Genomic DNA, 14,283 nt, shown 5'->3' with positions numbered 1-14,283 from the left:
AGCCTGAGACTGTAGGTTATTTTGTAATCTGCCACAGATAAGATTTTCAAAGTATTATTTAGGTGTTCATTGCAATGATGAACATAGTGTAATAACCTAGAACAATTAGACACCTTTAAATAATAGCAAAGAGAAGATGCTACTAATGACTCTTGGACAAGGAAGAACACATGACTTGCAGGACAGGGCCTGCCACATAGACTTTCTGGACAGCAGGCACCTCTTGAGTGAGGGAAAGCATGTGGTGAAGTGAGGAAGAGTAGCTAAACAGACTATCTCCTGTAATGGTGAATCTCTTTATCTTGAATTCCTCTGGTGGAGAAAAGCAATTCACAATAGGATTCATCTTCAAATTGACCTTAAAAAGAAGGAGCATTTACTTCTGGGAAGATGCTCCACCTGTCATACCTTTTACTGCTCAAGTGTTCATACCTACACTGATGTTCAAGTACACTTGAGCTTTTCCAAGCCAATTCCAATCATTTCCACTGGACTAAGAGTTTCTGAATAGCCATCAAACTTCTGTTAATCTATACTAAAATGTGGATCTTACCTAAACAGTTCATTTATTACTTGCTGTACTGGAGATTCTCTTGATCTTATATGTCTTAGAAACCAACAGTGACTCTATGTCATATAATTCCTTGCACTACATACAAATCTAACAGCATTTCATCTTTCTTGGGTCATAGATTAGTGTACCCTTGACTTTATAATGAACTAAAATGAACAGATTCATATTTACTTGAAAACCCCACTGACATTTTGTCAGCTGACTGGTTTCTTACCTTAAAAATAGGTGCCTCATGTCATGTTGACAATGGAACTAATGAATAACATTGTAACACCCTGGAAGTTACCTAGCAAGTCAATGCATTGCCAGGGTGCTCGATTCATCTTTGTTTACATTTGCCAATCAGAACCACTGTGTAAATAACCAGCTCTCTTCTATTGTGGTATCATCATATGATGTGATATGATATAACATGATTAACAGCATAAAGTATATCACAGCTTTCTTCACTGTGATTTCATCCTTGGAGGATGCTTAGCTCTGTAATTTTATTGCTTTGTGTGTAGTGATTTCAGAATAACAAGGGAGGCATGACCACCTTATAAGAAAAGAAGTTATTTTGCGTAAGAAAAAATACTATTTACATTCTTAAACAAACCCTTGCCTTATTTAAAGCATATTTTCAATGAAAATAATGTCTTACGATGCATCTAATAAAGTAGCATATAGTTTAAGTAGCGGAATCATTAGTAAATTTAGAATTCTTAAAGATCTTTCACTTGCCATTTCCAACAGAAAATGTACATGTTTACCATGTCCACATAATTATGAGCCGGTTCAAGATACTGTATCCAGGATTGTGGGTTATCTGAGGAATCAAAGTCCCCTGTAATTCACAAGTGCTAAAGTATATTTTTGATTATAATGAAAATGGTTTGCTATATGCAATAAAATATATTATACCAAAGGTATATATTTTGTTGAATAGGCCTGTAATAAAAATGGAGAGCATTTTTCAGATCTGATATTTTGAAATATTTGTATTAAATCTAAATCACAGAAATGTGCATGTTGGTGATGTTATGAGCTGCTAAATATAGCAATAATTTTAAGAAATTAATCTCTTGTTCTTCTTTGGGGGGAGGGAAAAGTGCTAGTCTTTAGAATTTAATTTAATATGGATGAAAAAGTTTAGAAATATCTGATGTCCTCTTCAAATTATTTTGCATTTACTGCCATTCTGAAGTATATTTTAGGTAAGTTTTCCAAAACCACTCCTTGAGAAAGTGAAAGAATAATGATGCTTAACTCTGCAGTAATGATTTCATTTAATCATATTCTATTGCTTCAAAGGACTCAAAGCGATTTATGTAAGACAATCAGCAGTCTTGTCAGCTGTTCACGGACAGTAAGCATGACAATCTAAGTCAGCACCTCACAAGATCAGACTCTTTATAGTCAACAGAAAAAGGAATGATGAAAATGATTGTGATTTCTGGCCATTCTAAGGAGATAGAGCTAGAAACTTATCCAAAATCAGTTGCTTCTGTGCAAGAGTATGGGCCATGATGTATTCTTTACATTCCAGGTCACAATTTTTTCCCCTGTATGAAAGGCTAGCATAGCAAAAATGCACTATTTAGAGTTCTATCTGGAAGTTTTAGATAGTGTACCTGTCTTATTGCAGTCACCAGCTTTGGATGGATTTCATTCTAAAACATGAATCTACTGCTCCCAAGGGAACCCATCCTTTTCCTGTTTCCTATCCATTTCTGGTATAAGTCCTAACGAAGCTGGAGAACTTTTGTGAAGGAGCAGTGAACACCCATATGCAACACACTGAAGACTCACAGCCTGATTGACCCTGACATCCTACAAGCATTTCTTGTATCACAGTCTTGATTATGTTGACAATCTGAATATGACAACACAGCTTGAACCCTTACAGATAGATATGTTTACGGGTGGTCATCTTCATTACAAACTTTACATTTACAAGGAAGTTTTAGCATTATTTCATATTTACCAGCAAAGAGAATATTAATGAGTATATTAATATCAATGAACAACATATTTATTGTAGTTAAACTGTAGCTGTATTTAATTTGGAACAATTCACTTAAGAATGCTTTGCACATTTTCTTCTTTCACTGGCCTAGTGTAAGTTCATAGGTATGAATCAAATATATGTTATTTCAATAGGCATAATATATAGCAATCAGTTTACTACTTTTTCTTATTATTTGATTTAGAAGGTAAGTCTTTGAATTATTTATAATAAACATACTATTGTAATTAGTCTGTATTGCAGTGTATAGTGCATCCTTCTACAATCAGTTTATATAGCACCTTTTTCTTCTTTTGAAAAACTTTTCAAATGGTATCATGTTAAGTCTCATTAATTACAACATACTGAAGGGAACTGTTATTTCCCTTTAACTGCACTGAAATATAATAATAAAAAAGTTCCTTAAAATATTACACACAAGTGCATAAGTATATGTTGTCATCAAATTTAAAATAGAAAATCATAAACTCTTCTATTTGAACATCTTGTTCTCAAATTGTAGTAGTACAGATGGACTGTTATTATTTAATTATTTTTAAAGCTGCACTTTCTAAGTATCATTAATACAGTTTACAAATAATTAAGAACTACAAATGTCTGTCATCTTTTCACTGAGGCTTGCAAAATTACATGTGTTAAAGTCAAATTTCTTGGAAGAAAAAGTACTCAAACAGTGGCCTGGCTGATACTGTAACTCCAATATTTGCCTGTGTTAAGTAAGAATTCCATTATGTGGTTTTATGAATTTACTCATTAAAAATATTATTCCTACCTCAAATATGTGTCTGGGAGGTTGCAATAAAATATAGGGTAAAAAAGACTTACAGTGCAGGTCAATAGCCTTCAGAAGTTTTAATAGAAAGAATAGTAAATTCAGCAAAGTACATGTATTAATAATGGTCACGTAAAATATGCTTCCAAATCAATAAAACACTGATCACTCAAAGCATCCCTATTACCAAACACCGACCAAAGTATGAGTATTTTGGGAAGCATGTTATTCATAGATCCTTATACCATTTCCTCCTGAACTTAAAATCAGTGTTTGAGACACAATGTCTCATTTCAGCTCACATAAACAACAACTTCACTGATTCATGTTCGCTGAGGATTCTGGTATATTATATTTCATAAATCTAAAAATTAGTTATTTTGAGCTATTACAAAAGAAATACATGTTTCATTTCTAAGAAATTCATAAATTGTCAGCTGTCCATGTTGTGGGGAAAATGTAAATTTGCCTGCTAAATATCTGCAAAATTAACCTTATCCAGTAAAAATTTCTCTCTGATCTGTCATTTTTATCAATGAATATATAAAGTTAGCACTCTTTTATTTGTCTTTATTCTTAACTATACAAATAGTATCTATTCAGCAGAAAATATTACCAACACAAGAGATTTGGGAGATCCAGAGACAGAATAATGGTTTAACCATTATTCTTTGTGCTTATATTGCATACCTGCACAAGGGTTTCATTTCTTTGCAAGAAGAATTTTACTTTGCATGTTTGTTTCTGGATTCCAAAGGTGCTTATCCTCAAATACATACTCTTCACTCTTCTTCAAAATGTACAAATAGTCAGTTTTTCATCATTTATATAAAAGCCAGAGCCATACAATGTGATTATCATGTGTGTGGTTCAGACCAAAATATTTTTCCACACAACATAAGGAGTGGGATTTTTTTGCTGCAGAGAACTGCCTATATAAACCCTAAACAGGTACACAAAACCACCACAATTCCACTGAATCACAGCAAGAAGATTCCCTAAGGCTAGCAAGCATAAAAGTGCAAATACAGCATTAGGAAATCCCTAAACCAAGGATTACTGTAATGATACCTGGAGGTATTATCACCATATCTTGCCCTGTTCTTATCCTCTTCAGTATAGATACTGGCCAAAGGACCTTTAATCTGACTACATATGATCTAGAAATGATCTAGTCCTGCAAAACATGACTAATTCAATGCAGTGCACTTTGGAAGATAAAGGGTTGATCATAATACTTTTTTTTTTCAAGAAACTGCCAATGTCCCTTCTCCTAACCCCTTATAACCAATAACTGCTAAAGAAATATGTTTTAATATTATAGCACAGTCAAATCCTAGGAAAGTAGGATACATTAGGATAGGGCAGAGCAGGACAGTCACTCAAACTGCAAGTTATTAAGTAGGCTTAATGACAACAGAAACACATATATGGACAAGAATGACATCAAAATCATAACTTCTACTAAAAGTAAAGTAATAAGATACTTTTGTTTGCTTTTTAATGATACAGCATCAGATGCTTAAATATTCACATGGTAAAAATTCATTAAGCCTTTTGTGATTATTTTTAAAGTCACATAAGTTTCATGTAGCTCTATTGATTATATGTGCATGCTCTACAACTTTCAAGACATGTAAAAAGACATGTTCCAAACCCACTATATTCAAGTAGATGTTTTCATCCAAGAAAAGGAAATATAGCTACTACAGGCATACACAAACTATAAAGCCCCCAGGTCCCCAAATATCTGTTTCAAACTGACTGAATGGCTAATATGCAAGTAATTTGTTTGCTACTTTTTAATCTTTCCCGAAAGTTCAATGGCATTCGATGTCTCCCTCACCATAAATTTTGCCTAGCTTGAAAGCAGAAATATGAACTACTTCATTTATATTTATATTCAAACAGATTATCTGCCCCAACCAATTTTTGCAATTTTGCATACAACTCCTAGGTATACATCTCCTTCTCAAAAGAATCCTTTCTCCTTTCCAATCCCACATGATGTGCTTTCATTCCTCAGTTCTGACCACGCTATCAGCTTGGTTGCCCCTATTCCATCTGTCCATACCAGTGCATGTATGCCATAATGGTTTGGACTCTGAAATCTCCCTGTCCTATTGTGATCTCTTATGAACAATTATTTTTAAGAGCATTTTGTATCAATTAAAGACCTTCTTGCAGACAAACTAAACACAGTAGTTTCAGTACTAGTCACTCTCAACAATCTATGATCTAATGTAAGCATAAAAATAACATTATTAGAACCCCCCATGGGGTTCTATTCTTTAAATGTAAACCTTGCTTTATAATAATTTTATTACTTTTCAATGCTCATGAATCCTATTATTGCCCCCATCTTTTTCTCTGCATGTCAAGAATCCAGCTGCTGTGCCAAGGGAGGAACTAAATAGTCACTAGAAGAAGAGTTGCACCTGATGTCTGCAATGAGCTGTGATGGGGAAGGAAATCAAATACGGTGTAGATACCACTAAGTATTGAAGCATTTCACAAAAAAAATAGGTGTCTCTAATATTTTAAAGAAAGAAATTAGACCTTGTTTCAGGAAAAGCTCAGCAACAGGGAATAGTTAGTAAGAAAACATCCCTGATGCTATCATCAAAGGGCTGTTATGGGGAAAAGGGAGCTCATCTTATACATGAAACCAAGATTTTATTGCTAGTCTAGTTAATGTTTTAATGCTATGACAAAAAAAAATGCAAGTTAGTCCACTCACTATTAAACTGACACTTCAAGTCCAAATCATCTTATTGATGCTCAAAACCCTTACTGATGTTGTGATTCAAATCATGTATCTGTCTACATATTAAGTATAGTTTCATACATAAAACTTCCTAGCATATACACCTTCCCATTTATTGCTCACTCTTCCACAGACCCCTGGGTCACTTTTATGCTCCTATCTGTTTAGATGATGAAGAAGCTTAAACTTTTTTGCAACCCATAAAGCCACTGAAACCTCAAAACCTGAAGAAAAGGATCAGCGTGAGGGCAGTTTCTCTGTGTGTAAATTTGCTTATAACATTTTTTCAGTTTGATTCTTAGCAGCACGTCTGATAGGAGTAGTGGAACAGTCACTCCATCTAGTAGTCTCCAACTACAGGAGACAGCAGTTGAAACACAGAAGTGGCAGCCCACAATGAAAAGTCCTATGTTTACTGGGATATCTTTTGTCATGCAAAGCCCAGGGTACGTGAAGACACAGGGAAGGCATTTTGTCATTCCAAAGACACTTAAAGGTCTATTACACAAATGTCTGCTACTAATTGGGAATCTAAGAGGCAGACAGTCAGTCTGGTCCTAAATAAGACTCTTACATATCTTTGTTTTACTGTTTCTGTTTTTGTCTTTCAAGACAGTTCTTGCATTTGATTCACAAATTGCTAGAAAACTGTTGTGTGGGAAAATAGTAATCCAAAGACAGAATCCATCTTAGGCAGTTACTTCACTGCTGTTAGAAACTGTTTCCAAAGCAGTTAAGACAGTATCTTGAAATAATCGGTAAGTTTCTTTATTAATACAGCAAAGCAACAATTTCTTTTTTTTCAGTTAATTTATCTTCTTAAAATATTACCTTGATGTCTAAGAAATGTTTTCATAATACAGACAATACTACCTAATGCATTATTTCTCAAAAGATAGAAGAATTCAAAATAAAAAATCAAACCAATTGCTGAAGAAACAATTGGGTAACATTTGTATTGAAACTTGAAATAAAATATGATCAAATCTCCATAACAACTTTCAAATAATGAGAATATTTTTTCATAGTGTCCTTACTTAGGACATAGCTTGCATATAAACATCAACACACTCATCAAAAAAACCCCAACTGTTACTGTTTTTCACAGATCAGTATGTATGTTCAGGAAGACAAGCCAAGACACTGTTGGATGTTCTCATAAATAACTCTGCAGAGTGTCACTGGGTTGTATCTAAAGACAAATATTAGTTATTACAAACTAACCATGCAATCATAGTTAAGGGCAGAATGATGATAATGTGAGCAGATGGAATGAAAAAAGTTCCATCCATAGTAGAAATACAGAAAGAAGGAAAATCAGACCAGAGTCTTTAGTCACATGAAAGGATTTTTAAACAGGCATTCAGTTTCAGCCTCATCAGTTGCTTTATTTTTTATTTTTCTTCTTCAGTATCAGGTTTGGGCAGTGTTCCATGATACTGAGAACAGCAGTTTAGCATCTGTCTATGACATTCTTGGGTTCAGTTCTTCCTTCTATTTTGGAGGAAAAAATGTTCAAGGAGAAACCTGATAATGCATTCCAAGTATGTCTGGATACAGCTGGGTATACATAATTGTAGGCAGCTATGAAAATTAAGTTTGCATTCAGTAAGGAGTAAGTAACAGCCATCAAGAATGACTAAGGCATTTGAAAATCATATTTATTACATTTGTTTTGTCAACACCAAATAAGACACTGAGTTATAGTGAACTATTGGACTTGCATTTCCCCTGTTATCGTACTTTTCATTTCATTTCATTCAACCTAATGCTTTCTGGCTGGCAGAGTTGTCAAAATAAAATTTTGGGGTGGATATTACACACATGTTTGTGTGGGTGTGTGCATACATGGTCTATGGAGGTGGGCTAGAACAATATGATATAAACTAAAATAGCAAGGTTACTTCCAGTATGGCAAGAGTTTCTAGTGCGTGTGTAGAAAAGCACAAAGCAATGGCCAGTGTCTCGTAGATCACCCTATAGTAGGTCATCCTTTTCTCTCAGCCTGATTTGCTAAATTCTTGTCTCTGCTAGATTGAGGAGAGGCAAAGCAGGCAGAGTGGACTTCCTGGTCCAGTGTTTACCTCCTGATCTAATATATTGCTGTACTTGGTGCTAGCAGAAGCACCATGAACACTTAGTGCAAGAGAGAAACAACTCAGAATGGTTTTGCTGATGTTTATGAAGTTCTGGTGGGCATGGATCACAGGAACCCCCTAGTGACAACCATTCCTGGTTCATTTTCCTGTTAAATAGTCCTAATTTTTTCCTTTCCTAGGCAATAGGGAGCACAATTGCTGATGCCAGGGATCCAGGGATCAAGGTATTAATGGGTTTGAACTGAGTCATGACAGCAGACACTGTGAAGTTTTTTTCTCATTTTCAAGGCCTGCAGCAACAGAAAGTGAATCTAATTGGCAGAATTTCATTACTATCCAGACATGGAAATTTAGAATTTTCTAAGTTTGCCACTTCTAAAAATCACGTGTTTTATTTCTGGAGTTGAACTGAAATAGAATGTAACTACCTTATCTTAAAATAACAGCATTTCTTTTCTGAAATTCACTCTCTCACATATATGTCAGGATACCTTGCAGGTAAAGCAAGTTGGAAAAGTTTGGTATTTGAACAGGACATCTGGACAAAAACTTTCCAAGTGTTATCAGTGAATTTCATCCAGTCATGGTAGTCAATACCAGTCCAATTTTATTATGGAAGACTGGAGACATTGCGGTCACATTCAGACAAAATGTATTACCAGAGCACCACTATTTGTCTTTTTATAAAGGACACACTGTGAAAGGATCAGTAAGTTATGTCCAAAGTCAAGCCTGAGTTACGTTCTTCCTGCCTAAAGGTCTCTCCACTGTTGTAGAGCTAACCTGGTCTATTTTTCCTTTCATACAGTAAAAATCTGTTTAACATTGATATGCATTACTACTCCATTGCAACAAGAATTACACTCCCAGGATGGCTATACTTCATTACTAAACAGCAGCAACAGAAATCGTTCCTTTAGCCAGCCTTCAAATACATATATACTTTTACTTGCAAATTGTGTAGGATAAATTCTCTCTACTCAAATCCACACCATGAATTGAATTTATTTCTGGAAAAAAACAAAGTGAGACTTAATCAGAATTAAAAGGAATAGACTGCAATTGGTCCCCTGGGTCACTTCCAAAGTTGGGATTGCAAACCCTAATTCTTCACAAACCATGAATCAAACACACAAAAGTCTGAGAATGGCAATTTCGAGTAATAGCAAAAGTACTTTAATTTGCCTTCCATTTTCAGTTTGTTAAGATGCAATAATATTCGTATAATCAATCCTTCCTTAAAACCCAGAGGAATAGGCTTTTTTTTTTTTCCAGGAAAGAGTGATATACTCCTGTAGCTGTTTCTAGGTGAAAACCAACAAATGTAATCATGTTGAAATCAGAAGACCTATTAGGATACATATGTGAAAAACAGAAAAGCACCCTTCATGTACTTCTCCCATGTTCCATAACACAATAAGGTGCTTCAATAAACTTCAGTGTTCCTTTATCACTTGAATGCAAAATAGCTTGTGAGTAGTTGGATGGATAAAACACCAGACATCTTTCCACACTTGCACTCTGTCATTCTTTTCATCTACTATTTGCAAATAGTCCTAGGGAGGATGAGGCAATGTGAGGACACCATAGTGAATGAACTGCATGTATATAATCTTCATTGAGAATTTTATTGCTATTCAGTACTAAGGAAAAAATTTATATGAAAATACAAGTAAAGTAATAATAAAATAAAATTAAAATTGCTGGAATACGCACCTAAGAATGAGGTCTATTACACATATTAAAAATATTTCCTCATTAAAAATAAACCCAGATAGTATTCTTCCAACTACTTAGGGCTTTTTTTGTCCCTTAACTTCTAATCCAGAAACCTGACTGTGGAAGTACTTCAAGATCCCATGTGAGGACAGCCCTTAGTAGCAACCAGAGAAGACATATGTACCAGTACAATAAGGGAATCTTGTGGATTTAGTTTAATAAGATCATTTGGGATTTTACAGCAGCATAGAGCAAATGACATCTGTACTCTCCTTACGTAACAGTCCCAGGATTATGAATTTTTTCTAGAGCTATCAGTTTTTATTTGGATCAATTTATCACTGCCATTGTCTCTGAATTATTGCTTTGAAAATTAAAACCAAACCAACTCAATAATATACAGTAATTTATTCATAGCTATTGTTAGCTAAATTTTTGCAGTCCTAAAAACTACACTTTTTCACATACATATAAAAGAATCAGGGCTTTTAAAATACAGCACCATATCAGAATTGAAGAATTCAAAACAAAATAAAACTAAACCAAACTCAGGATTCCTTCTTGAAAAGAATGTTATAGTTTTACTCAGTCTGCTTTTGACAAAGCTAATTTTTTTATCTGACTGGAGGCAATCTAACATGTTCGAGAGATGCAATTTTCGGTTGGTCCTTGAGAACTAAGACACAGCTACCTGCATTCATGAAGCCAGTATATTTTTTTCTTAGCCTTAAGCAAACTCTCAGAAATTTTCCCTACTCTTGTTTTCCTTTAGAAGCACTACCCAATATTTTTATCCACTCAAATTCACATGGATAATCGTGTCCTGTGCGTATCGTAGATGAGAAGCCTCCAAGCTTGCGTAGGACCTTTCTAGAAATAGCAAGAGAGTGAGCCATGTGCTAAGTAAATTGTTCTGACGTGAGGCTCATAAGTGCAGCCTCTCCAGTATAGAACTGCACACAAAATTCTTATATGACTCATGTGCAGTCGTTCTTTCACCTGGCAAATGCATATCTATTCATATGGTGTAGTAAACATTGAACTCAGTAAGATTCTTGCACTGTAAATTAACTAGATCAACGCTGGAGACATCCAAGGTATAGGAGTGGATTAATCTGCTGCTTATTTCAAAATTCAAACTCTTCCAAACTAACCCAACAACTATAAGTGGTTCTTCAACCTACTGATATTAAACTAAAGGCTCCTTATTCTTTTGTTTTCTATTTTTGCTAATATATTCATGCATTCCCCCACATACTTCAATCAAGGTGTTTGCACATCATTCTCCTAATCTTTTTTACTAAGACATCAATCTCACAATATCCATTGAACTGTATATAAGCCATCTAACAAGTCAAAACTACAAAATCAATGAAAATGTAAGACTTCATTCTTAACCTTATATATTGTAATCTTTGTAATTTCAGTTTTTCATAACACATTATTAATAATATCACACTGTAATAGGTCATGAAGTTATTTTTCTATTCTGAATTCTTAGGAAATTTCAATAATATGGAGGATTCATAGCTGTTTTATGTGAAAACTGAGGCAAAGCTTTGTCAAACATTTGTGTCTGAGTGGTGTTACTGCAAACTTCTGGCTTAGTGAAACATCACTGATGAAAGAACAGGAATTTTTAAAAGCTTTCTGGAATTTATAGACCCTGCTTAATTTGAATATTCCTGACGTTCATTCACATTCTGTGAAAGAAATTGTACCTTCTGAATCTGAGAAAAAATTTTTAAACATACCTTTTAGACTCAATTCCTATAAAATTATAATTTAGTTTGCTTTCTATTGCCTGTTTTAATTCATGTTATTTTTATTTTACATTCAATTTCAGTGTTTGGCTAGTGTGCAATTATAAAATTTGTAGTCCATATACCCATCTCAGGATGACATAGGGTACAGAGGCAATAACATGTATATGCAGTTTGGACTGGGATTTTATTATATTATGAATGCTGTCATTTAAGATTATCCAAATTATAGTAAACTTTGTAACAAATTACTTGATTAATTTAAAGCGCAAGGTTAAAGATTTGCTGACTTAGAGTGCTTAAGAAAACTAGTTAAATTCAAATAATGAACATGTGAACAATTTTTTTTTTAAATTTGTAGAATTAAAAATAAAATTCTTCAAATAATGTTAATAGTTCAGTTTTCATTTCCTGTAAGTGCATAGGTACCATAAAAATGAAGAAAGCTACTCAGAAATAATAATGTAACTCTATTTTGATCCAGGGATGAATTATCTTGATTCCAAAATGCACTTTGATCTAATGGATAGAAATTATATTGTGTATAATTCTAGGCAGAACATTTCAAAAGACTAGTGGAAAGATCCTAGCCATGTAAATTGTTAAAGAGGTCTTCTCAGAGGCCACAAAAATGTTCCCATTCTCAGTCTACCTTGAAATGCACACATTTGCTTCAGGATCTGAGATACACACGAAAACAGGAAGGTTTGATGAACTTGCCCTTCTGAAGGAAACCAAACTTTGATAAGATCTCACATGGAAATTTATTTATTACTGTACTTTCAGGTGAAGCATCTGAGGAAACCTCAAGAAGCACTATAATAAAACACAGTAGTAAGGAATGTTCTCCAATTGCCCTATCTTGAACCATCCATTGCCTTTATGTTAAAGCCACGCATTCTGAGGTATCAGAAAGATGAATCTGACCCAAGAGCCAAAATCACTCACTGTGTATGTGATAACAGTGCTTTCTACCTCAGCAAAGAATGAAATCATGGACTTCATCTAACTAAGCTTTGTGCAGTGATCCACAAGATAAATTACATACACGACTATATGTATATCCTGCCACTGTAAGTACATATATCACTGCAATGGTGGAGCATGGGCGTTGACAAGCATGTTTAGGGTTTTAAAGGTTGTGCTGGAGCTTCTGCAGACCCACAGAGGATAGCTGGCCCCGTGTTAATCCTGCGCACCCACAAGCACGTACACAGGGTGCAGACCTACACCCCATAAAGCCTGTCACCACCTCTCTGCATGGTAATCATAACTTACCTACATGGCTCCTGGCTCCAACCCCTACCACAGCCCAAGCCAAAAGCATACGGTGAGCGCTGGTCCAGTGAATGGCTTCAGGCCTTCAGAGAGCAGTGGGTAGGCACACACAGCCTTGCCCAGGTATAGGCCCACAAAGGCTGCAGACTGCTAACAAATAATTGCCTTCCTGAACTCAGCTCTCAGATTGCCTGGGGAGTGCCCAAAAGGGTACTTAGGAGCAGCAGATTAACCTGAGCTGGATGTTAAGGGCGCACCTGGTGCCACCATGTCAGGCCTCTGTCTGCCAGGAGCCCAACAAAATGGTGGTCCTCTGAGAGCTTGGGTGCAGGACTTCCTCAATGGCCAGCTGCCAGGTAGCTGTCCTTTATCAGGAATTCACAGCCAGTTGCCTGTCTCCCCTATCCACCGAAACATGTGGGCTTCAGCTAGCAACACTGTGATTCTGCAGCAGCCTCCTGCCTTTTACCTTGACCAAGATGGCACCAAAATGTTCCTACGCACTGCCTGGTACAGCCACTGTATGCATGAAGCAGAATAATATCAGAACTTTAAAAATGAAGGCCAAAGTTGTTTCACAGAGTGCTGGAGCAGGTGTGTAGTACTCAAAAGCTGAAGTACGGTCTGCATCCACAACCATTTGCTGAATAGAAGCAGTAAGTGAGGAGCACAGCCCAAAGTGGGTTTCAGCTTGTTCAAGCCGCAGGCCAGGCAATGACTTATTTATAGCAATTTCCTGTCGAGTTCAAGGGGTGTGTGGGTGCTTGACAAGAATGTGGATCACAGAAAAGTGGGTAGGTCAATCTGTTACAGGGAAACAAATAAGCCAATTTTCAATTAAAGTCCAGCATATTCTTTCAGGCAAAACATGGCAGGCCAAGCAGAGCACCTGCTCCTGCTGCAGCCCAGAGGCACTCTGATGAGCCAGCTGTGACCAACATCACCTCCACTAAAGCGGGAGCTGAGGCTAGATTAGAAACAGAAATGTCACCGCTGGGAACCAGACACAGATCTCGCAGCGCTGGCAAGCGGTACCGCAGATGGCCCCTGTGTCCCTTGTGTATATCTGCTAACGTCAGCATCAAGGTGAGGGTGTCAGTCTTTTGTGTGATTAGGAGAGCTTCCCTGCCAGATCAGAAGCTCTGCTTCCAAACTACCAGGTGAAATTTAGCCAGTGAATGATGACACACAAAAGGTAGCTGGACACAGACTAGAGAGCAATATTGGCAGAGTTCTCGACCTCTGTGAGACCAACAGTTTAGATGTCAAGGGACCTTTAAGGCTTCAAATTTTTTCACCTCGA

This window comes from Gallinula chloropus, assembly GCF_964237585.1.
Source record: "Gallinula chloropus genome assembly, chromosome: 7".
NCBI classification, from domain to species: domain Eukaryota; kingdom Metazoa; phylum Chordata; class Aves; order Gruiformes; family Rallidae; genus Gallinula; species Gallinula chloropus.
Note: the sequence above shows the minus strand (reverse complement) of the source record.